This window comes from Haliotis rufescens, unplaced genomic scaffold (genome assembly GCF_023055435.1).
Source record: "Haliotis rufescens isolate VD_foot unplaced genomic scaffold, xgHalRufe1.0.p SCAF_13, whole genome shotgun sequence".
Lineage (NCBI taxonomy): Eukaryota > Metazoa > Mollusca > Gastropoda > Lepetellida > Haliotidae > Haliotis > Haliotis rufescens.
Genome location: NW_025963813.1, coordinates 8,313,273 through 8,338,512, shown reverse-complemented (window position 1 = coordinate 8,338,512; position 25,240 = coordinate 8,313,273). Strand labels below are relative to the sequence as shown.

Genomic DNA, 25,240 nt, shown 5'->3' with positions numbered 1-25,240 from the left:
TTCAAAATTTCATTCAATAATTATAATAATGTTTACAATAATTTCGCGAAATCGTATGCGAAGTGATCGGTAGATCGCACAACTCACCGTTATTAACAGCAACCACGGTCAGATTAACGCTATTGACACCTTGAAACGAATTTTAGTTGCAAGAGAATGGATATACATATCATAAATGCCGTACCATGATCCGCTAAAAGTAATATTCGAGGAAGTTTGACAATTAAATGTCAACATAACGTTTTCGCAATCAAAATACATGTAGCGTGGGAAGTCCCTATGGTGACTGGTCAAAATCGTTCCATACATCAAAAAATATCCTGCATACAATCTGTACCAAAGTGCTGCGCTTGTGGTTCTTATAATTTTAAGTATATATGGTGGAAGCTGCAACTAAAATAACACGATATTGGAATTTCTTATTCCTGATAAAATAATAATTTCAGATACAATTTCTTCCGACCATTGCATCATATTTCTTTAAAGTGGTATCACTGGGTACGTATCACTGGTAACAGAATCACCGGCAGATTGGGAGGAAACGTGTGCACAGCTGATTGCTATATCCGGCTTAGTTTACGAGAAAATACACACAGTTATCTTAATCTCTGCAAACAATGCCTTTGAGAGCAGGAAATACATTTTAAATGGTAAATCATCATGTCTAGTGATGTTTTATATCAAATTTCATACTTTTATTGACTAAGTTTGTTATAGATCTACCTGCTTATTCACCTGAAGGGATACGATGTGTTGTTTCTTTTGAAAGCGCATATTATACTCAATATATCTTTTTTTACACTATGAATCATAAGTAACTTCTATTCTAATCTTTTTTGAAACTCTGAAACGTGCAACGTAGATCGTGTTAGGTAGGCAGAGCATGTATACTGTTTTGTTGGTCATCTACCACCTACGACTCGACCTTTTTTAAACCGCTGATCATCTATAATGCTCATCAATTATTTGGACCCCTAAGGTAGCGTTGTAGCGAGGGATCCCTGTAACAGGATCGTGGTCATGCTCGCTGACTTGTCTGATGGATATCATCGTGTCCCAATTGTGTAGATCGATGCTCATGATGTCAATCACTTGATTGTCTTGCTCATGATGTCAAGCACTGGATTGTCTGGTCCAGACTTGATTATTTACAAACCGCCATCACACAGCGGGAATATTGCTGAGTGCAGCGTTAAACAACAAACAAACAAACAAACAAACAAACACAAGATTGTCTGGTCCAGACTCGATTATTTACAGACTGCCATCATAAAGCTGGAATATTGCTGAGTGCAGCGTTAAACAACAAACAAACAAACAAACAAACAAACAAACAAACAAACACAAGATTGTCTGGTCCAGACTCGATTATTTACAGACTGCCATCATATAGCTGATATATTGCTGAGTGCAGCATTAAACAACAAATTAACAAACAAACAAAATGATACCTGGAGAGTACGTGTTGGGTGCTTCTGTCCTTGTCAGAAATGTATTTTGATTTCTCCAACAATTAAGATAAGCGGCACATCCTTGGCAACAACTATGAAATTTGACTTCTGATGTCTGTGGTTGTCTATATTGGGACACACTGCGAAACTCAAAACGATGACTTCCGTGGATAATTGCTGCAAAAACATGTGTACACCTGTACAATTTTCACAAAATCTTATCGTACATATCTGTTATGCCGCAACGTGGTGATGCAGAGTTGAGTCCCTGCCTGAGGGAGTGTTCAACTAAGCATGCTATTGCTGATGAGGCCAAATGTGGCGAGACGATGAACGATATTCTTAAAACGATAAAGGCTGAATTTAGAAAGTCAACTAGTGAGTAACATACCGTATTCGACGTAATAAGCACCCCGCTCTAATAAGCACCCACGGCGATATTCGGTAATATATTGGCCAGTGAACAATCCCAATTAGCACCCCTTCCGATTAATCAATGTACAAGACTTATTTATTCGCGTATAATACGCACTCATGTGTTATATGCACCCTTAATTATGGGCAATTAAATTCTGGAAAAATATATCTGTTGTATATAAACATTTCTGGCTGTCAGCATAAACCACGAAATTTCAATTCTGTTTTTTTCCACCAAAATAATATTTTAATAGGAGCACCCTATTTCTAATTTTGAGAGCGCTCTGGGTGCTTATTACGTCGAATACGGTATGTAGAAACATTCCTTGATCCAGTTTAAAAAAAGGCTGACGTCAGCACCTTGATATAACTGGAATACTGTTAAAAACCAACAAACCAACATTTGCAGCATTGCATCTGGAAGACTATTGAACCAAAGTGACTTTATAATTAACACTTTATGTGACAATTCTATTTCCAGTCCCAATGACTTAAATTACTGTACTGATTAATTGAGCTTTTGTCTGGAAAAAGGGTTACTTGAGTAACAATCAATGCTCACACTGCCAAGTCATATTAGTTTGATGGTACGTTTGTACAGAAGCAATTGTTCAATATGGGAATAAATCCAGATGCAATTCAAACTAAGCAATGGAATTATTTGTGCGTCTGCCTCTGAAGTACATAGTGCACTTACTGTGGAGTTTGATGTTATTGATTTGATTGAATATATTATTAAGCAATCCCAGTGAACTGTAACAGCTTCATCTGTAAAACTGATGTTAGTTATTGTAACAAAAGCAATGAAATTCTTTTTATCTTGATCTGTGAAAGTTCCAGTAATCGAATTTGTTTGATCTTGGGTTTTGTAGTCTGCGAGGGTTTGAAATGTATTTAAATTTCCACACTTAATGTATTTGTAAATATTTTTTTTCATTTCTGTGTTTAGGTAGTGATGTCAGGTAGTACTCATTAACCTGAATCAGCCTTTGAAATGAGACAGGCAGTTAGTTCAGTGTTTAAAGTACTGTTATGTTTTCATTACACAGAAAAAGAATTGTGTTCTCAGTCGATCAGCGTCCTTTCCTACTTAATTTCCCAGCGTGACAAATAAATGGTAGAAAAATGGTATTTTTATTACTATAGTGAGTCAGCACATGCAGTGAACAAATCCACGATTATATGCAAAACGAGACAATATTTAGTCTCTGAAAATACATGATTTTGACAAAAACCAGCAACTACATTCAAACTGAAAAGGAGCCCCAGTGAAATGGAGGTGTCAGAACCTGAACCTGTGAAAATCTAGACTTGCTTCATTTGGCACTACAGCATTGCAGTAATGATATGGTTCAGGGACTAAGACAGACTAATGTTACACATACTTTAATTTACATGTATTTTGTAATAGAGGGAGTCAATATTCAAGCTATATGACAGGGGTCTGTACAAGATTGAGACCAGATAAACCAGTGATTGATATCATGAGCAACAGCCCAACCTGTGGGAGTACAATGTCATGCAGTCAACAAAGTCACAAGGCTTGACCACCCAATGCGTTCAGTCATCTTATACGTCAAGCATAGGTTGCTGAGGACCTATTTTAACCTAAAATTCCCACAGGTTTTAAACAATTATTTAAAGGCTCACTTACAGTCTTTCTTGAATCTACACAATTTGCCTATGGATATTTTCTCCGTTAACTTCCTTTTATATCACTTGAGAACTCTTTGCTTTACCTAAGGCCATTTTTTGTTGATTAGATATTATTACTTTTTTTATGTAGGTGGTCATTTTTTTTATTGATTCTATATCTCATTTTGCAGAACAAAAATTGAAGATTCTGGCACAGTTTCAATTTAATCAAATTTGTCGACAACCACAGTTTTGTCCTCGAGATATTCTGATTTAATTTATTTTAAATATCCCCAATGGCCTCTGCAGTATGTCATGTTTCAGGAATAAGCAAGTCACTTTAAGTCCAGGGTGTCAGTCATTTTTGTACCCAATAACAAAAAATTCAAACTTCCCATGTCATATGAAGCAGACACGGTTATCCGCATTATTTTGTATTAAGAGCCGAGTTCAGTGATTTCCCAGTTGTGTTTGTTGGTGTTTTTGGTGTGAAAAAAAGTTAATGTGTTCAACCCTCATTACTTTTATTTTCAATAAAAAATGTAAAAGGTCCTGCCTACCTCATCACCTTTGAGGCAAAGGTATCCTGGAATTATTGAAATGTTTATTCAGCCTTACCTTGCTACTTTTGGGATCTGTCTAGACAAGTGACAAAGGGCAAACAGTTCAATCTTGTTAACAGGGGTTTTTGCCACCTGGAAATATACAATGAGGTTTCAAGGGTTTTTTTTGCTTCAGTGGTGAAATTATTTTTTATGAATCTTTGAAAGATCAACAGACATTATGTTTCAAAGCCCCTTCAGGAAATTATAATGATGGTAATAAAAGAAATGAGAAAAGTGAATATTTTTATGTTTCTGTTTTTGATGATGTCAAAATCAATAGCCAATCAGTGCATTAGGTCAAAGATTTTTGTTTTCTTTTAGTGTTAGTTAAGGTTAAATCCATGGAGCACAAGTGCTGCACAAAGTACACTTTACTGGTAAGTACTCCTGAAAAGTATTTTTAGACTGAAAGTCAAGTGAGTGAATGTCATGGCTTATTTGTCCAGCATCCAACATGCATCCATCGTGCGTCTGTCAAGATCATGTCCTTGAGACCCTGAGACAAATAATGTTTCACATGCTTTTTCCCATAGATGATGACTCCCCAGTTTGGTCAAGAGGTAAAATCCAATTTTCAATATGGCCACTACAGCAGCCATGAAGTTAAATCTTTGATGCCATTAGTCAGCCATTTCTGTTCAAAATGTCATGCAATTTCGTATCTAAATACAGTAAACTATGTTTATAATGAACACGCTTATAACGAACTGACAGATATAACGAACTGGTCTTTTGGCCCTGGCCATTTGCTGTTTACCTGTAACAAACGTTAAATTTGGGATAACACTTTTCTCGTACTTTTGGGGGTTGTGTCCCATCCGGGATTCGAACCCACACTGCCAGAGTGAGGCACCTAATCGCAAGCACACGAAGTCAGTGATCTAATCCACTCAGCCACCGAGACTTCCACACAAAAAATGAAAGTCTGACAACTGGTAGTCTGGATCACCTACTTTGTGTAATCTCTGACAAGTGTAAATTGGCATGGCTCCCATGGCTGAAAGTTTTGAACACACAATGCCTCTTTCTAAATGGCATTGTGTGTTCATGCTGTATTAACAAACGATGAGTTCGCCATAACCATAGTTTACTGTAGTTAGTAAGTGGGCTCAACACATTTGATCTGTATAATTCCTTTGAATACCCTACCTTTATTACATCATTGCAATAATTCCCGTTTTGACTGTCAATCACACTATGAATTTACTTAAATTTTCAACAGACTTCCTCTTCACTGCCATTCTATCTAAATAGTTGTGAGGTAAATCCTATCCCTGACAGGAAGCTCAGCTGCACATGTGCAAGGAGGGAAAACATCACTTCTTTCCTGTGTGTCCAGGTGTCACCAAGCAAAATTAAAATTTGACCTTTGTTTGGACCATGTTTTTAAATTCTCTCAAATTGCATTTCATTTTAAAGGCAACATCATCTCCTCAGAAATGACAGGACTGATGAAGCTGTAACGCACATGCTTGGTGCCACCAAGGATGACACTTGGTCATGTGTACAGGTCACAGGTCACAGGTCACAAATGAAGTACAGATAAGCCACGTTGGTCACGGAAAGTGAGTGAGTTGGGTTTAACGCCGCTTTTAACAGTATTCCAGTTATTTTGCGGCGTGTCAGCATAATGTGGAAGGAAGGTCCGAAGTGATGCAGGTCTCAGACGTTTACCACTTCGGTGAAACCCACAAGCACGGGTATGGTGCTGACAAACCTAGAAACATAATTGGGGCGAACCGGGATTCGAACCCATAATCATAGGTTTCTGGCGTGCCCAAGAGATGCAACTCTGCACAGCAAATTGCGGCGGCCTAAGACGACTGGGCCACCTGTGCCCCCGGTCATGGAAAGTAGTTGGATGGGTGACTGTGTTCGGCAGCTCAACTCATAAGAGTTTCTGCGGCTTGGGTCATGTCCAACACTGAAGCACATAAGGCATCTCTTTAGGCAAGTGACTTTGTTTGAAATATGTGGACGTGTGCCTCTGTTCCCCCAGCAGTAAATGGGTACCTGGTAGGATGAGATATGGTAATGTGACTGTAAGCCTTCCTTCGCCTCACAGGCAGCTTGGGTTGTATGCTCCCAAGGGAGATGAGAATGAAAATCAAGCGTTGGCTATCCACTGACCGGGTTAATAATTGTGCCTTTTAAATATGATACCTAGCAAGGGAGAAGTGATATACAAATACAACTATTATTATTATTGTTATTGTCATTCATTGTTGTTCACAAAGAAATGAACTTTTGTGATGGTTCAGATAGAAGTGGGATTTTGTTAAATTTAACCTTTGTGTTTTGACCATATTTTTAAATTCACTCAAAACTATTTTTTGCTCTATAAACCTTTTCTCCTTTTGGAGACTGAGGAAGCTGAACTTTGCCATATATGTTTTTATCTTTTGATGACCACATATATTGGGTTTTTTTTATCCATAGCTTTTAGTGTTAGGATTTATCCTCCAATACATGTGCCCCCCAAAAATGAATATCAATGAAACAACAGCTATGTTAAACGACTGTTTATCAGGTGAGCTAGAGGGCAGTGGCACAGTTTTTTAGATATATTTTCTATGTTGATTTCTCCCATGGGGAGTCTGGGTTAGACTTGGTCCCCAGCAACCAAAGGATTCAGGGACTTGGTGGATAGCATGGCCTTGTACCTTGAAGTAATGGATTGTTGCTCACAATATCGGTCACTGGATCTGGCCCAGATTACATTATTGATAGGCCACCTTCATTTCGCTGGAATATTTAACTAAACAGCAAACAAGTAAAACAAAACAAATTCTGTCTCAAACTTTCACTCACTGTGTTTTTGATTGACTGTTTACATATGGCTGAGATATAACTGGAATATTGCTGACAGTAACATGAAACAACCCTCACTCACTGTGATTTTGGCTTGACTGTTTACATATAGCTGAGATATTACTGGGATATTGCTGACAGTGATATAAAACAACTCACTCTGTTTCTGGCTGAACTGTTTACATATGACCAGGATATAACTGGAATATTGCTTACAGTGACATAAAACAACGTTCACTCACTCTGTTTCTGGCTGAACTGTTTACATATGACCAGGATATAACTGGAATATTGCTTACAGTGACATAAAACAACGTTCACTCACTCTGTTTCTGGCTGAACTGTTTACATATGACCAGGATATAACTGGAATATTGCTTACAGTGACATAAAACAACGTTCACTCACTCTGTTTCTGGCTGAACTGTTTACATATGACCAGGATATAACTGGAATATTGCTTACAGTGACATAAAACAACGTTCACTCACTCTGTTTCTGGCTGAACTGTTTACATATGACCAGGATATAACTGGAATATTGCTTACAGTGACATAAAACAACGTTCACTCACTCTGTTTCTGGCTGAACTGTTTACATATGACCAGGATATAACTGGAATATTGCTTACAGTGACATAAAACAACGTTCACTCACTCTGTTTCTGGCTGAACTGTTCACATATGACCAGGATATCTCGGGATATGCTAACAGTGACATAAAACAACGTTCACTCACTCTGTTTCTGGCTTAACTGTTTACATATGGCCAGGATATAACTGGAATATTGCTGACAGTGACATAAAACAACGTTCACTCACTCTGTTTCTGGCTGAACTGTTTACATATAGCTGGGATATAACTGGAATATTGCTGACAGTGACACAAAACAACGTTCACTCACTCTGTTTCTGGCTGAACTGTTAACATATGACCAGGATATAACTGGAATATTGCTAACAGTGACATAAAACAACGTTCACTCACTCTGTTTCTTGCTGAACTGTTAACATATGGCCAGGATATAACTGGAATATTGCTGACAGTGACATAAAACAACGTTCACTCACTCTGTTTCTGGCTTAACTGTTAACATATGGCCAGGATATAACTGGAATATTGCTAACAGTGACATAGAACAACGTTCACTCACTCTGTTTCTGGCTTAACTGTTTACATATGGCCAGGATATAACTGGAATATTGCTAACAGTGACATAAAACAACGTTCACTCACTCTGTTTCTGGCTGAACTGTTTACATATAGCTGGGATATAACTGGAATATTGCTGACAGTGACACAAAACAACGTTCACTCACTCTGTTTCTGGCTGAACTGTTAACATATGACCAGGATATAACTGGAATATTGCTGACAGTGACACAAAACAACGTTCACTCACTCTGTTTCTGGCTGAACTGTTTACATATGACCAGGATATCTCGGGATATGCTAACAGTGACATAAAACAACGTTCACTCACTCTGTTTCTGGCTGAACTGTTTACATATGACCAGGATATAACTGGAATATTGCTTACAGTGACATAAAACAACGTTCACTCACTCTGTTTCTGGCTGAACTGTTAACATATGACCAGGATATAACTGGAATATTGCTGACAGTGACACAAAACAACATTCACTCACTCTGTTTCTGGCTTAACTGTTTACATATGGCCAGGATATAACTGGAATATTGCTTACAGTGACATAAAACAACGTTCACTCACTCTGTTTCTGGCTGAACTGTTAACATATGACCAGGATATAACTGGAATATTGCTGACAGTGATATAAAACAACTCACTCTGTTTCTGGCTGAACTGTTTACATATGACCAGGATATAACTGGAATATTGCTTACAGTGACATAAAACAACGTTCACTCAATCTGTTTCTGGCTGAACTGTTCACATATGACCAGGATATCTCGGGATATGCTAACAGTGACATAAAACAACGTTCACTCACTCTGTTTCTGGCTGAACTGTTTACATATGACCAGGATATAACTGGAATATTGCTTACAGTGACATAAAACAACGTTCACTCACTCTGTTTCTGGCTGAACTGTTAACATATGACCAGGATATAACTGGAATATTGCTGACAGTGATATAAAACAACTCACTCTGTTTCTGGCTGAACTGTTTACATATGACCAGGATATAACTGGAATATTGCTTACAGTGACATAAAACAACGTTCACTCAATCTGTTTCTGGCTGAACTGTTCACATATGACCAGGATATCTCGGGATATGCTAACAGTGACATAAAACAACGTTCACTCACTCTGTTTCTGGCTGAACTGTTTACATATGACCAGGATATAACTGGAATATTGCTTACAGTGACATAAAACAACGTTCACTCACTCTGTTTCTGGCTGAACTGTTAACATATGACCAGGATATAACTGGAATATTGCTGACAGTGATATAAAACAACTCACTCTGTTTCTGGCTGAACTGTTTACATATAGCTGAGATATAACTGGAATATTGCTGACAGTGACATAAAACAACGTTCACTCACTCTGTTTCTGGCTGAACTGTTTACATATAGCTGGGATATAACTGGAATTTTGCTGACAGTGACATAAAACAACGTTCACTCAATCTGTTTCTGGCTTAACTGTTTACATATGACCAGGATATCTCGGGATATGCTAACAGTGACATAAAACAACGTTCACTCACTCTGTTTCTGGCTGAACTGTTCACATATGACCAGGATATATCTGGAATATTGCTGACAGTGACATAAAACAACGTTCACTCACTCTGTTTCTGGCTGAACTGTTTACATATAGCTGGGATATAACTGGAATATTGCTGACAGTGACATAAAACAACGTTCACTCACTCTGTTTCTGGCTGAACTGTTTACATATGACCAGGATATAACTGGAATATTGCTGACAGTGACATAAAACAACGTTCACTCAATCTGTTTCTGGCTGAACTGTTTACATATAGCTGGGATATAACTGGAATTTTGCTGACAGTGACATAAAACAACGTTCACTCACTCTGTTTCTGGCTTAACTGTTTACATATGACCAGGGTATAACTGGAATATTGCTGACAGTGACATAAAACAACGTTCACTCACTCTGTTTCTGGCTGAACTGTTTACATATGACCAGGATATCTAGGGATATGCTAACAGTGACATAAAACAACGTTCACTCACTCTGTTTCTTTCTTAACTGTTTACATATGACCAGGATATATTGGGATGTGCTAAAAGTGATCCAAGTGGGGCCAATGCACAACCTTAAAAATGTCCTGCAATGTAGAACTGGGTTTGTGTGTGTATTGCTGAGACCAGTGTTAATACTTTCCCCTGTTTCTGTCAGCTGCCACCACCTGTTCCTGCTATTCAAGCAGAAGAAGAAACATGTTTTGGATACCTTATCGGTATTTATTTTGTAATATGAATGTATGTGTCATTAAATAGCTACATAAGCTTTTGACAACATCCCACTCTGTCAATTATATTTGGAAAGTATTTTCAATATTTGGGACCCATATTTCGTACGAAACACCAACACATTTGTTTAGTTATGGAATTATTAGAAAAACAAACCCACTGAATCAGCCATGTTACAAATACAAGTTGAAAACAACCTGTTTTTGTCAGCACTTGCCTGAATTTGACAGATTTAACTGATGGAGATTCGCCATCTTGATTGAGGGTAATGAGTGAGTGAGTGAGTGAGTTGGGTTTAACGCCGCTTTTAACAGTATTCCAGTTATATCGCGGCGTGTCAGCTTAATGTGGGAGGAAAGCCCGAAGTGATGCAGGTCCCAGACGTTTATCACTTCGGTGAAACCCACGAGCACGGGTATGGTGCTGACAAGCCTAGAAACATAATCGGGGCGAACCGGGATTCGAACCCACAATCATAGGTTTCTGGCGTGCCCAAGGGACGCAACTCTGCACAGCGAATCGCAGCGCCTTAGACGACTGGGCCATGAGGGTAATGAAAGAACAATTACCATGGATACATTCGAATACAGGGAGGTGATTTTAACATCATGATGGCAGCTTATTATGACTTAACTCTAAAGTGTACTTTATCACAAGATACTGTACAGTCAGCTTCTTTGATCTTTTAGGGAAACATCTTAGAATTGTATATACAGCCCACGACTTCAGCAACTTGTCTGAATCCAGACTCTGTTTAACTTTTGTTTGGTCTAGAACGCTCAACAAAACAGTCCATACATCAACACTACCATCTACTGAAAATGATGCTAAGAGTGTTTGCCAGAATGTTTTCAGGCAAACTTTCGAAAACAAGACATTCTACTTGCCTGGAGATACCTTTCACATGACAAATTGCTGCAGGCTAATATGTAGGGCACTCATGTTATTTTTGAATACTTACAGCAGTAAACCCTGGCACGAGTGGTAATTTGTGATGGCAACTTTGAGCAAAATGAATCTTGAGGTTTTGATAGTCTCCCTGACACACAAATACTATCCTGCAGCCTTATAACCCATTTATTACCACATGTCATACAAAAATACAACCTCTCGATTTTGAGATGCCCCCTTGCTCGTAAGGCAAGCAAATGTCAATGCTTTCGGGGCAAGGAGTGTAAGACTGTCAATACTACATCCAACTTGCTCCCTGCTACCTGGATGTAAACGCTTCATGTTGAGATGAGGTTCATCTTACTCAGGTAGGTCATGCATACATTCCCCGAACATGGGGACATTGAGGCCTCGATATTTATAGGTCGGTGTCCAACGATATTCATCTCACTCCCTTCCCTGTTCCTGGAGATCATGAAGGTCGCACAATGCTCTTATTGTAAAATCATTCATTCCGTGGGTCTGAACATGGCTTCCTGTGTGTAGTACAGCTGTTGAAGGAGAGGTGACTTTGTCACACAGATCTGTTTGTTGTTTCAACGACAATGGCTGAATGATTCATGGTACAGTCAATGAGGCTACGGTACAAAGGTGTATGTCGCTAGCTGTGCATGTGGCTGTAAATAGCTGTTGACCCTGTGAAACACCTGTCATACCATGAATACCTGACTCTGCTTACTAAGGGGTGAAACGGGTGAATAGACTAGCCAACTACAGCTATTGTACGTCCCCCCCCCCAGACAGGGACATAACTTCACATGGGTAGGAAATATCTGCCATCACCAACTGACGTGGACCTATTCTGGGATAATTTGGCTGGAGCTGAGAGGTAGAGAGATTTTATGTTTGGCATGTTTGTGTGGTAGATTTGTTTGGGGCTACGGTTGAGTGAACTGAATTGCGTGAACTGAATTGCGTGAACTGAATTGCGTGAACTGAATTGCGGCTGTCTCTGTATTTATGTTAGGGTCTAAGAATGTGTTTGAAAGAGAATCTTTCAGGGGTTGTAAATGTCTGTGTTTGTAGATCTTTTCGGATGTGTGAGTTGTTTTATGTATACAAGTGTGTCTCTGATGTGTCATTGGTATTGATTCTTTATTTCATTTTTTTGGCCTTGTATGGTCAGATTTTCCAGTCATGTAAAAACAGGTTTGTGTATGTCAAAAGTAAATAATTAACTTCATCACACATTTAGTTGTTTAGATTTCCACCACACTAATTGCATGATAGTATTGAGTGTCATGAGTCATGACATGACTGTGACATGACAAGGAATTACTCATCTTGACAACTGTTTTCATGCAGTCATTAAGGAAGAACTCGATGAGCATAGCTGAGGTGTAACTGTTTCTGTTGTTGACAGGGATGATCTTTAACTGTAACGGGGAACAGGAGCATTGACATTGGGTTCTGGTGGGGCTGCAGGGCTGCAGGGATAGAGGCATACAGGGATGGGGCACAGGGAAACAGTGGTACATGGATACAGGGATGGGGCACAGGGAAGCAGTGGTACAGGAATACAGGGATGGGGCACAGGGAAACAGTGGTACATGGATACAGGGATGGGGCACAGGGAAGCAGTGGTACAGGGATACAGGGATGGGGCACGGGGAAACAGTGGTATAGGGTTACAGGGATGGGGCACGGGGAAACAGTGGTATAGGGATACAGGGATGGGGCACGGGGAAACAGTGGTATAGGGTTACAGGGAAGGGGCACGGGGAAACAGTTGTATAGGGTTACAGGGATGGGGCACGGGGAAACAGTGGTATAGGGTTACAGGGATGGGGCACGGGGAAGCAGTGGTACAGGGATACAGGGATGGGGCACTGGGAAGCAGTGGTACAGGGATACAGGGATGGGGCCCTGGGAAGCAGTGGTACAGGGATACAGGGATGGGGCCCTGGGAAGCAGTGGTACAGGGATACAGGGATGGGGCCCTGGGAAGCAGTGGTACAGGGATACAGGGATGGGGCACAGGGAAACAGTGGTACATGGATACAGGGATGGGGCACAGGGAAGCAGTGGTACAGGGATACAGGGATGGGGCACTGGGAAGCAGTGGTACAGGGATACAGGGATGGGGCCCTGGAAAGCAGTGGTACAGGGATACAGGGATGGGGCCCTGGAAAGCAGTGGTACAGGGATACAGGGAAACAGGGATACAGGGTTATTCTATACCTTCATTACACCACAGTGTGACATCAACAACTTGCATTCCCTGCTTTACTGACCACTTCAGACACATTGTTGGTGTCCCAGTCATTGTCATGAGTAATGCTTCACTCACTCACTCACTCACTCACTCACTCACTCACTCACTCACTCACTCACTCACTCACTCACTCACTCACTCACTCACTCTGTCTTCAGCTACAACACACACTGAAGTATTAAGTTCATGATTTGATTCATCTTGGCATTAAGTATAAAATTTATGATTGAAATACATTTCAACATTTGGCATTTACAAGTAATCAGGAGACAGCCATACAGTTGATGGGAAATGCCAGTCAGTATTGTGTCATTGTCAGATGAGTGAGTAGGTATCAAGTTATACCAGCGCATTAGATAGGATTTAATGATGTTTTCGAAAAATATACCTTGAAATTATTTTACAGGTGTTTTCAGCTTTTAGATATTTTTGGGTAACCTTATAATTGAAAGGCTCTGAGATAATGATGTATTTAATGATAATGACAGATGTGGGAACTATTTCTTTCGTTAATTGTTTTTAACTTCTAAAAGTTATGGCTTTTGTCAGGATCAAGTGTTTTTTGTATTAATCTGACTGGTTTGATATGAGATTATTAAGGAAAGAAACAAAGGTTAATCAATAAAATAGGAGTTGGGGGATGTAAATGTTGCTATAGCAACTGCACGCCATCTATCTTTATTTTTTCGGTTGTTAAAGGTCTAGGATATTAATGACAGTAAAATGTTATTGCTGTAACAGATCTTAGGATACAAGTGTTATGTCTGATGGAAACTGTATCCTGTAGAACTTGCTTGTGCGAAGAGACTGAAATGAGGGATTAGCAGATCTTAGCTACAAGTTATGGATACTGCTCTCACTCTTCAGAAAACATGAAGACCTGTGTACCTTATTTTCTTGAGTATAGTGCGCACCCAAGTATAATGCACACCCCTCAAGCGGATTCAGTATTTTTGAGAAAAAAAAAATCGAATATTATGTGCCGAAAAAATCACACCGTACCCCTTCAGCGAATTCTGGTAAATGAACGGTGGACAAGAAACTTTGTCAGTACAATTTTAAATTTGAGATAAAAAATCACTAGACATGTTGATTTACCGTTTAGATTGTATTTTTTGTTCTGCAAGGCATTGTTTTACATCCAGGGATTACGATTACCTTGTGTATGTTCTTGTAAACTAAGCCGGGAACAGCAATCAGCTGTACACGTTTTCTTTGAATCTGCCGATGATTCAGTTGAAACTTACCCAATGATATAACTTCAAATGATTTTGATGCAAGGATTGGAAAAGATTGTATCTGAAACTATTTTGTTATCAGGAATAATATATTCTAATATCATGTTATTTTAGTTGTAGCTTGAACTGAATATATTTAAATAATAATAACCCTTAGCGTAGCACTTCAGTGCAGCTAATCACTGTTGACGGTTATTTATTTTCACATTGTACAGTTTGACCAGTCACCATCGAAGCTCCGGCTTATGTGATCGCAAGAACTACGTGTTGACATAGAATCGTTAAACTATAACAAATATGACTTTTAACGAGTCAAAGTATGGCATTTATGATGTATGTATCCGTTCTCTGTCAACTAAGTTCATTTCAAGGCGTCAATAGCAGTAATCTGACCGTGGTAGCTGTTAATAACGGTGAGTTGTTCGATCTTCCAATCGCATCACACACGATTTCACCGAAATTTATGAAAACAATTTTGAAAGGAATTTTGAATAAAATTAATGAAATAAGTTACAAACATAAGTCCAGATATACAGCAAGCAAGATATATAAGTTTTTGTAACCAGACAGTGTAATTACAAGATTACATTATGTACTCCAGTAAGGATTTGTGGACATGGTATTTCCAGTGTTATGTGCTCATGGTCATGCCTTTGTGTCGGGGAAAACTATGAAAACACATTATGGCGTGTATAATGCGCACCCCCTTCTACACAGCTATGTTTTCTGGGGGAAAAGTGTGCACTATACTCAAGAAAACACGGTACTTTGTACTGAGAATGAAAACCTCTGAATATATTTAACATATTGACTACCTCGGTGATAATGACCTACACTGTGTGGAGAATAAAGACCTGTGTATATATTTAACATATTGACAACCAGGGAAATAATGACCTACTCTGTTTGGAGAATAAAGACCTGTGTATATATTTAACATATTGACAACTAGGGAAATAATGACCTACTCTGTTTGGAGAATAAAGACCTGTGTATATATTTAGCATATTGACGACCAGGGAAATAATGACCTACACTGTGTGGAGAATAAAGACCTGTGTATATATTTAGCATATTGACGACCAGGGAAATAATGACCTACACTGTGTGGAGAATAAAGACCTGTGTATATATTTAACATATTGACAACCAGGGAAATAATGACCTACTCTGTTTGGAGAATAAAGACCTGTGTATATATTTAACATATTGACAACCAGGGAAATAATGACCTACATTGTGTGGAGAATGAAGACCTGTGTATATATTTAGCATATTGACGACCAGAGAGATAATAACCTACATTGTGTGGAGAATGAAGACCTGTGTATATATTGAACACACTGACTACCTGAGAGATAATGGCATGAATGGCATTTAGAGTGAGTGAGTGAGAGAGTGAGTATGGTTTTACGCCGCTTTTAGCAATATTCCAGCAATATCACGGCGGGGGACACCAGAAATGGGCTTCACACATTGTACCCATGTCGGGGAATGGCATTTAGAAGTGATACACATAAGGAGGAGAATTTATGGATGTCAACTTCTTTGTCATGAGGTGTCCAGTGTTTCAGAGTATATACTGTAAATCGTGAAATTAATGTGTCTCCAAAAGAATGCGACCGCTGGTCCCTAGCCAAAAATGTGACTCAATATGAATGCGACACCTTCCTCCTCTCAAGCATCAGTGGATTTACATCAAAAGAAAAAGTTAATCCATTAATCCAATCACACACCAAATAGCACTGCTCATTACTTACTCCTTCATCAGGGTCCACTTGCACAAAGCGATCTTAGCGCTAAGACTATTGTAAGCTTATGTTAAAGTATGGGAGTTACGATCATCTTAGCGCTAAGATCGCTTTGTGACGGGTCATGTCAGAATGACCTTTCATCAGACCACTCAAAGCATCACTTACCAGATCATGAAAGTGACAGTCAGAGTGTGTTTTCTTGTCATGCAACCTCGAAAACGTTAACATGGGGTATTCCGAACGACAGTTAGGCCCGTACGACTGATTCCGTCAAAATTATCGTCTATTTCTCGTTTGTGTGAGATAAACATTTGAACAGAAGATGCGTGGCACAGTACATGGGAAGCATCGTCATACAATCGCAACGATATATAAGACATTCCGGAGTGTTCGTTTTCAAAATTTTAATCGAGAACTGTGTCAACATATTTTTCAAGCGTAGTCTGAAATGGAAGACGTCGGGTTGAAAAGAGTGCTGTAAAACTCGAGAAAGCTGCTTTCTAATTGGCTGATGTTGACTTCAGTGGGAGGTCAAGGTTCGCGAAAGGTCGTTCTGACATGACCCGTAATGGGATGTCGTCAGATCTTCGTTTTGTGGAGCAAGAACGTAGATCTGATTTTAGTGAGATTCTTGGTCCTGAAAGGTGATTAGCAATGAACAAATGGAAGCCAATACTTTCGAGTAGTGTATAATTCAAAATGTTTAAATTTTACTTGTAAAAGTGCAGTGATCTCCCATCCACGATCATATACGAGAGCTCCAACATTGGCGATTAAAACAACAAAATTATTTGATTAGGGCTAAGTCAACATGGTTCGTAAAATGCTGCAATTCCATTTATGGCATAACAAACATATTTGATGTGCAGCAGTTGTTTCATGATGGAAATACTTTCTAAAATATGAACAGCTGCTTATGAATATTCAGAGCGTCATCAACATTCGGACAGTTGGGAATGATCAAGTGTCAAATGTAGTTAACCAATCAGAAATGTCTTTTCAGTTAAGCCATGTTACAGCAGAGACACAGTAATCTTTGGTGACATGGATGGCCCAGTCATCTAAGGCAGAGTTGCGTCACTTGGGCACACCAGAAACGTACGATTGTGGGTTCAAATCCTGGGTTATGTTTCTGGGTTTCTGAGATCATCACTTTGGGATTTCTATCTACATAAAGTTGACATGCCATGACAAAAGTGGAATACTATTCAAAGGAGCATTAAAACAAACTCACTCACTCACTCTGTAATATTGACCTTCAGCCTTGATTGTGGCCCTGAACTTTGAGCAGTTCCATTTTATAAAGTCTTGAGACAATATCCATCTCTTGTTATTTGTCCGCTTTAATTTAGTCAACAGTGTAGCTCACAATTTAGCTTTATATCAGTGAGATAGATGCAAACGTTTTCTGTCTAAGGTATTCAAATTTTATTGTGCTGTATTAACTGCCACCATTACCTTGTTAGTACTGTTTAAATTTAAACTTAAGCTTATGTTGTGGCGTGTTGTCCATAATCCGGCTGTCTTCCCTGCTCTCCGTCCTTTGTAAACTTTTACATTTTTGACATATTGCTTTGAAACGTCAAGGACTATGCATCTGAAACTCTGTATGAGAGATCCCAGCTGTGGTGTCTCTAAATCGTCCTTACTGAATTAGGCTTTGCATTTTAACCATGCCTTCCATGGCTGTCATTTTGAAAATGTCATTTTTGCCCATTTCTCATGCATTTCTGCAGGCATATTTGTTAATTTCATGTGCAAGTATGTGGTTTGCAGTATGACATAAGATACATTTTTTTTTCATATTCATATTTTTTTATCAAACATCAGCCTTTTTTCACATGTTATTGCATGTGTTTTTCAACACCACTGAAACTGCGATTCTTTGGAGCTGAAACGTTGTATGGAGTATCCCTGCTATGATGTCTCCAACAAGTGCTCACAAACTTCCAATCTGACTTTAAACATGACCACCATATCTTCTTCAACATTAAGGGGACCGCCTCCATGGTCTAGTGGTAGAGCGTCCAACTGGAAAGCAGAAGGTCCGGGGTTTGATCCCCGGTCGCGTCATACCAAAAGACGTTAAAAGATGGTACTTGTTGTTACCCTGTCTGGTGCCCGGCATTAAGGGGCTAAAACAAGGACTGGGCAGTTCGGAGTCAGTATACTGTGTCTGAGTGGGGTATTCATGTTAAACTGCAGCATGGTATCTCCGTGGGCTAGCACTATATATGGGCATCAGTTCGGACTAGTACAAGCAGCCACACATACACCCACACGTACATGCATGTTGCTATATGAGTGCAATAATCTTGGACGCGACGTTAAACCCAATTTCATCTTCAACATTCAGGTGAGCTACAGAGCCTTGTGCTTCTACTGTTACAAGAAAGATAAAAATAACATTTAATTTTTATGGCTACGGTGTTTCGGTCTGTTAACATTGATGTATATTAAATACAACCAAGTACAAAGACGATATTGTCCTGGTGTCATGCCAATCAGTTCCTCAAATAATAATTTATTGTCATTTGTGGGTAGCAGAGAATCTACTACATCTTTGTCAAATTTGACGTAGGACCCAGATGATGTTGTTTGTGAGATATTAGTTATTGAGATGCTAAAGTTTGAAACTGAGATGGAGATTATTGTGTAAGCTGGTGCAAAGGTGTTTACTCTCCAAACATTGAGGTGAAAAATTGTAAAAGAATGCAGAATGCACAGCCATGCTTGGTCTGCACTTTTATCTCATGCATCTGAGTACATTTACTGACTTAAGTTCTTTGAGTAAGAGGGGGCACGGTTGGCCCAGTCGTCTAAGGCGCGGCGATTCTCTGTGCAGGGTTGCGTCCCTTGAGCACGCCAGAAACCTATAATTGTGGGTTCGAATCCCGGTTCGCCCCAATTATGTTTCTAGGTTTGTCAGCACCATACCCGTGCTCGTGGGTTTCACCGAAGTGGTAAACTTCTGAGATCTGCATCACTTCGGGCTTTCCTCCCAAATTAAACTGACACGCCGTGATATAACTGGAATACTGTTAAAAGCTGCGTTAAACCCAACTCACTCACTCACTCACCTTGTGCTACTACTGTTAGAAGAAAGATAAAAATAACATTTAATTTGTATGGATATGGTGTTTCGGTCTGTTAACATTGATGTATATTAAATACAACCAAGTACAAAGACGATATTGTCCTGGTGTCATGCCAATCAGTTCCCCAAACAATAATTTATTGTCATTTGTGGGTAGCAGAGAATCTACTACATCTTTGTCAAATTTGACATAGGACCTAGATCATGTTGTGTGTGAGATATTAGTTATTGAGATGCTAAAGTTTGAAACTGAGATGGAGATTATTGTGTAAGCTGGTGCAAAGGTGTTTACTCTCTAAACATTGAGGTGAAAAATTGTAAAAGAATGCAGAATGCACAGCCATGCTTGGTCTGCACTTTTATCTCATGCATCTGAGTACATTTACTGACTTAAGTTCTTTGAGTAAGAGGGGGCACGGGTGGCCCAGTTGTCTAAGGCGCGGCGATTCGCTGTGCAGGGTTGCGTCACTTCGGGCTTTCCTCCCACATTAAGCTGACACGCCGTGATATAACTGAAATACTGTTAAAAGTGGCGTTAAACCCAAGTCACTCACTCAAATAGGAAACATTAAAGAATTTAGAAGTTTGAACATACTTGGAATTTGCAACAATGATTGATGCAGATTTCAAATTTTTGTTTATTTGGGTTCTGCATGGTATTGGGTCATGACAAAGATACTTGTTTGCTCTCCCAAATCAATCATCTGTTACAAAATGTCATGACAGGTTTATCCTTTTCACGGTCTTTTGTTTCCATTCTGCTCAGCTTAACAAGGATTACGAAGCTTGAAATCCTCCTTGATTTTGTTACTTTCAGTATGTCTGAATATTTACAATTTTACAGCCCACAGATTTTATATCACAAATGCCACCATTGTGGCTGTTGCTAAGTTGCAATAACATCGAGGTGGAATGCTACACGTGGCGACATTATTCATACACGTTCCAGTGAAAGAAAGAAAAGGACCCACATACTGTTTTCACCATGTCTTTGTATGAAAATTGGAAACCGATTTTTCATTGTGGGGCTTACATGAGTATTGACACTGCTCTTGTAATACCATGAAGAATACCTTACTCAAACATAAACTCATCTTTGCTTGAACGACTAGGCGAGAGTCACTCCTTCAGCGAAGATTATCGATGCTGCTCAAGCTGATATGATGGTTGCTTCCATTTGCAGGGCACTTTGTATTGAAAAGGGAAAAGATTGAAGAGACGTGTTAGTATTTGGTGTGCAAAAACTGAAAATGATTCATTGATATATGTCAGAGTTTATATTGTTCATGGAGTTGTTGAAATACCGTTAATGTTCTAATAAGTCTACCTGGGAAAGTAAGTTTGGGCACAACATGAATAATTAACACCGCAAAGAAATTTTCAGATTATGAACTTAGAAAATAAGGACATGAAAGGGTTTCTCCATTTCTGGCACAGCAAGTAAGTTTCGAAAATTCAATTTCTTTGGTCTTATAGATCATAATTTTTAAATTTATGTCTGGTGGGGCTGAAGATCTTCTTTCCCATATCCCCCAGTCACTCTCATCCCACCCCAAATTGTCATATAGCTGGAATATTTGCTAAATTGCTACAAAATACAACACTTTATTTTTTGTGCATTTTTTTCTGAATTAAGACATCTGTTCCTCTAAAAATAGGGGCAGTCAGGTAGCCTAGTGGTTAAAGTGTTCACTCGTCACACCGAAGACCCGGGTTCGATTCCCGACATGGGTACAATGTGTGAAGCGCATTTCTGGTGTCCCCACCGTGATATGTCTGGAATATTAAAGCAGCGAAAACCATACTCACTCTAAAAATAGTTTGTAGATGATAGTAATGAGATGGATGCAAAATTCCATTTAAACTATGTAACATTTATGAAATATGAATATTTCAGACTAATTACGGTAAAGGAAATTGTTGAAATACACATGGTATTTGAGGTGGACTGATTTGTTAAATATTGACTGTGTACCTTGCAGTGAGCAGTGAATCTCACATTGCACTTACAGGTGACACAGAATGTTGATTTTGAAATCGAACTTGGTGAGAATACAAGGGAGCAAGGGAGGAGGGGTTCATGGTAGTTTTCTCAGAGAGAAGAATTTAAGGGAACAGGGTTGAAAATTTGTTTGAGTATTGATTGAAAGATATATTTTGCAGCATAATTATAAACAGATGGATTATTTTGAAGTTGAAATTTGTAACAAGATTGGTCTTGAATTCTAGACTCTGACTCATATAGAACTAGAATATCTGACAGACTGCTTCCGTGGTCTAGAGGTAGAGCGTCCGCCCAGAGTGCAGAAGGTACGGGGTTCAATCCCCGGCTGCGTCATACCTAAAGACGTTAAAAGATGGTACTTGTTGTTACCCTGTCTGGCGCTCGGCATTAAGGGGCTAAAACAAGGACTGGTCGGCTCGGAGTCAGTATACTGTGTCTGAGTGGGGTATTCATGTTAAACTGCGGCATGGTATCTCTGTGGGCTAGCACTATAAATCGGCATCAGTCCGGACTAGTACAAGCAGCCACACAAACACACACACGTACATGCACGTCGCTATATAAGTGCAACAATCTTGGACGCGACGTTAAACCCAATTTCACCTCACCTCAGAATATCTGACAGGTTTTTTAATCCCGATTTAACTTAAAATTATGTCAAAGGCCTTGATTTGACAGCTTTTTAATTGTAACTTCTAACTGCATGGAGCACATATGTCCCTGCTGTGTTTTTTTAATTAAATTGGAAAGGTAGGCTTGGGGTTAAAGGTAAATAAAAAACATCAACGTCACAGAATAATCTCTATGGAATCTGCCAGAACAGATTCCATAGGACATAAAAGGCAAACTAGTGATGTAAATACTCCTTCAATCTGTGTACTGTGGGATACTTTTTATGTATTTTTACCGAACTAATGGCATCTATTTGCAACTACTTGCAATCAAGCTTGAAGTATAGTTTATTATTCAGAAATGGCCTATTTCTGTTTCAAATTTCTTTTTAACTGAAAAAGTTAATCATTTTCTTTAAAAAGAGATACCATTAACCTTTTGTTAAAGAGTTCCCTGAAGATACACATCTTCCTTTGTCATGGTCGCTGCAGATGATTGAAGAGATAAAGTTTCCAAATTCAGATCTAACTTCATGGCCGACACAAAACTACATAGGCTGTGAATCCTTTGCGATATGAAGATCAACCCCTGGCGGTGTCATACCAAAAGAGGTTAAAAAATGGTACTTGTTGTTACCTTGCCTGATGCTCGGCATGAAGGTGGTAAACTGAGCACTGGTAGGCTCAGAGTCAGTATACTGTGTCTGAGTGGGGTATCCATGTAAACTGTGGCATGGTATAACGTTGGGCTAGCTCTGTTAATTCGTTATTCATCCTGCCCATTACAAGCAGGTGTGACATTAAACCCCATTTCACACCCTCGTATATAGTATTGTCTGTTATATTTACTGCCATCCTGAATTCCAGCACATTTCCAGATTACACCATTTCACAGACATCTTTGTTATCCAAACCATTAGAATAATGGAAAATGATAATAATAAATATGTCAAAGTGACAAAGCGAGTTCACTGAACAATTCTGACCATGTAATAAACATGGGTTATGAATCACCATCAAGTGGTGATGATACCAGGTGTCTGTAAAAGGTGAGCATAGCCTGCCACACTTCATGAATAACCACGCCAGATAGAGATGTGAAAAGGAATCTTTAATGTATGTTTTCCTCTCAAATTTGTTTCCTCTTTCTCATTTTCTAGCCATTATTGGGACAACAAAAGAATCTTGCTGTACGTCATGCTTACAGTTTTCTCGTTGACGAGGGCCTTTGGGTGCATATGAAAATCTCTTCACCCATACATAATCCCATTCTTCTTTGTGTCCGAGGAGATTACGCTGAAAAGACTGTACTCGGAACTGCCTTTGGCGTCATGGTTCCGAAATATGCCTGGCTTTCTCTTTTCACAAGAAATAGCATTAGTTTGCGTTTCTTGGATAAGATTAATATCTGGGCATTGTGAGCTGTTTCCGAGCCTCAAGATGCTTCTGTGTTATTTTGAAAAACCTTTTTTTGTATGCAGATAGGGCTGTAGGGAACATGGATTTGAAGAAATATCAGAAGTATATTTAGATATGTGTTGTTTGCTGTAGGACCACACACTGTGTCTTGTGGATGGATTTGACACAATGTGTCAGTAAAGTTGTTTGGTATGTTAGTGATTTCAGTACAGTTATGTTTGTTTGTTTGTTTGTTGTTTAAAGCTGCACCCAGCAATATTCCAGCGACATGACAGCGGTCTGTAAATAGTCGAGTCTGGATCAGACAATCCAGTGATTGACATCATGAACATTGATCCACGCAATTGGGATCGATGACATGCATCAACCAAGTCAGCGAGCCTGACCACCCGATCCCGTTAGTCGCCTCTTACGATAAGCATGGGTTGCTGAAGACCTATTCTACTCCGGATCTTCACTGGTCCAGTACAGATATGGTTTGTTGGTGTTGGTCTTAGCTCTGAGATCACTTTGTGGAACAGGGCCCGGCACACTTTGCTTACCCCAAGTAGGGGGACACGGGTGGCCAAGCCGTCTAAGGCGCCGCGATTTGCTGTGCAGAGTTGCGTCCCTTGGGCACGCCAGAAACCTATGATTGTGGGTTCGAATCCCGTTTCGCCCCGATTATGTTTCTAGGTTTGTCAGCACCATACCCGTGCTCGTGGGTTTCACCGAAGTGGTAAACGTCTGAGACCTGCATCACTTCGGGCTTTCCTCCCACATTAAGCTGACATGCCGTGATATAACTGGAATACTGTTAAAAGCCGTGTAAACCCAACTCACTCACTCATTCACTTACCCCTTGTTGTGATTCCGAGTTAGAACTGATCCCCAGCAACGTTCATTCATTCATTTGATCAATTGTTCACTCACTCAACGATTCAATCTACCACTCAATCAATCACTCACCCACTCAATTAATTGCTCAACCAATCACTCAAACACTAACTCACACACTCAAGCACTCAAACAATCACTCAGTTGACAAATCACTCATTCAACAAATCACACACCTACCCACTCGGACAATCAGTCACTCAACCCAGGGAGGAATAGGTCTTCAGCAACCCATGCTTGCCGAAAAAGGCGACAATGCTTGTCGTAAGAGGCAATTAATGGGATTGGGTGGTCAGGCTCGCTGACTGGGTTGATGCATGCCATTGTATCCCAATTGCGTGGATCGATGCTCATGATGTCAATCACTGGATTGTCTGGTCCAGACATGATTATTTACATACCGCCATCATATAGCTGAAACATTGCAGAGTAAACATCAAATTAAACCAAACCACTCAACCACCCACTCAATCAACTACTCACTCAATCAATCATTCACTCACCCACTCACCCACTCAAACAATCACTCAATCAACCACCCACATGCATACTCCGTCACTCACTTACATGAGTCATATGCTTGTATAAATATTGTGTTTACTTGAGACATGTTTCTGTGGATGAACACCCTTCCTGAACACAATTCCTCTGTAGGTGATAAAGGACCTTTGATGATGGAACTTGTTTTAAGAGGGTGGAGTCCACATAAATGTCA

General features: G+C 39.5%; 1 protein-coding gene across 3 annotated transcripts in view; it reads left to right on the top strand.

Moving 5' to 3' along the window:
- LOC124149284 (D-glucuronyl C5-epimerase-like) overlaps positions 1 to 25,240 on the top strand; it is a 349,514-nt gene that overhangs the window by 145,198 nt on the left and 179,076 nt on the right. Inside the window, exon 1 of one of the 3 annotated variants that reach the window (XM_046520759.2) lies at positions 11,494 to 11,618. The exons of the other annotated variants lie outside the window; for them this stretch is intronic. The gene's annotated coding sequence lies outside the window, so the exon portion shown is untranslated. Of the gene's footprint in view, positions 1 to 11,493; positions 11,619 to 25,240 lie in introns of those variants that run through there. 3 annotated transcript variants of the gene reach the window in all.